This window comes from Haemorhous mexicanus, chromosome 1, assembly GCF_027477595.1.
Source record: "Haemorhous mexicanus isolate bHaeMex1 chromosome 1, bHaeMex1.pri, whole genome shotgun sequence".
Taxonomy (NCBI): domain Eukaryota; kingdom Metazoa; phylum Chordata; class Aves; order Passeriformes; family Fringillidae; genus Haemorhous; species Haemorhous mexicanus.
Window position 1 is genome coordinate 16409149 of NC_082341.1, and position 1731 is coordinate 16410879.

General features: G+C 47.3%; 1 non-coding gene across 1 annotated transcript; it reads left to right on the top strand.

Annotated features, from left to right (window-relative positions):
* The first annotated feature begins 1284 nt into the window (after positions 1-1284).
* TRNAN-GUU (transfer RNA asparagine (anticodon GUU)) lies at positions 1285-1358 on the top strand. The gene has a single exon. It is a non-coding gene; the product is annotated as a tRNA-Asn (tRNA).
* Positions 1359-1731: the final 373 nt, after the last annotated feature.

Genomic DNA, 1731 nt, shown 5'->3' on the forward strand with positions numbered 1-1731 from the left:
TCTCCAACCTTGCCTTATATAAGGGATCTTGGCAAGTAACCCAGTGTGCAGGGCAGGCAGGAGCCAAGTACCACCACTTTAGCTCCTGAGGGGGGCAGCTGGAGCAGTAAGACCCCAGTGCACACTGTAGGGCAGACCTGCCCCGCAGCTTTGAGGCACATGGTGTAGACTGCCTTACAGTACAGCTTAAACACCAGGAGGAGGGAAAAAGGAATAGGAGCAGCTTGTTGTCATACTCCCTGTTAAGAAAGGCTATCTACTGCTGCTATTGAGAGTATGTTTTTCTCCTCCAAACAGTTCCTATCTCTCAGAACGTTGCTCCAATCCCTTCCACAGTTTACACATCTTCCTATGCTTCCGCAGCTCAATGACAGGAGAACTTCACCAGCAATGCTTTCAGCAGCACTGCAAAGCACAGCCCTGCAGACATTAAATTTCCTAATTTTCAAAAGTAATTCAACCATTTTCAAGACCAGTTTTTGCTGTATTTCTTTCACCAAATGGACAACAACAAAAGGCTGGGGTACTAAAATAGTTTCGTTCTGGCAGAAAACTAGACAAACCAGGTACAGATCCATTAGCTGAACAGACCTCAGCTCCTGTCATGTATCTCAATAGTTCATACCCTTTTGTTTCCAGCAATACACAAGGGCACACAGAGAAGGAGGCTCTACCTTTTATTAGCTGACAACTGACAGTAAAAAATACATATGCCCACTAGCATTGATAACATCTTATTTCTTTGAGGTATGAAGCTTAAAAATGCAAATTTCATCAAGAACTCTTCCCTGTTCATTAAGACCTGCCCAACAGCTCTCTCACCTCTAATCCCCAGCTCCCAGCTGCACTGAGATTTCTGCAGTAAGTCTGAAGTCTCACAATCCATGTTGTGAAGCGTACCCGTGTTTTGCTTTAATTGCATTAACATACAATTAACGAGCCACATAGGTTTTCAGACATTAAAGCTAAATTTCCAGAAGCACAAAAAGCACAAGAAACAGTGCGGTTAACATGGAACTACTAGCAAATTGCCTGGCATGACACAACCCCAAGACCTCCTCTCCGGAGAGGGGTAAGCAGTGAGGAACAGCTACTTCAAAACATCCCATCTTTCACTCCCCACAGGAGGTAACAGCATTTCTTGTCCCTGTGTTCTGACACAATAGCATGTCAGGTTTGCTGCAGCAGTGTGCCTGCAGTACTGCTCTGTCACTGTTCAGCACACACAGCAGCACTCAGTGAACACAGTCAGGAATTCAGCTCCTCTGGGAGTGCAGCACACTGGTCTCTGTGGCGCAATCGGACAGCGCGTTCGGCTGTTAACTGAAAGGTTGGTGGTTCAAGCCCACCCAGGGACGGGGGAGATCCCTTTTAAGGGCCAAAAAGAACCTCGTGAAGCCCAGTAAGGGGAGGTGCCAAGTGCTGCCCAGGGAAGGAATGACCACAAGCATTAGTATATGCTGTGGCCACCCCACTGGACAGCAGTTTCACACAATTGTACCTGTCACAATGGCACTTTTCTGGCTTGGGTTCACTCAGTGTCTGCCAGAACCCCCAGGTCCCTTTCCAGGGAAAGCTCAACATCTCAAATATTCTGAGTTGGAAGGCACCCAAAAGGTTCATCAAAGTCCAACTCCTGCCCTGCACAGGACCAGCCCCAAGAGCCACACCATGTACCTGAGAGAATTGTCCAAACACTTTTTGAACACTGTCAGGATTGGTGCTGTGACC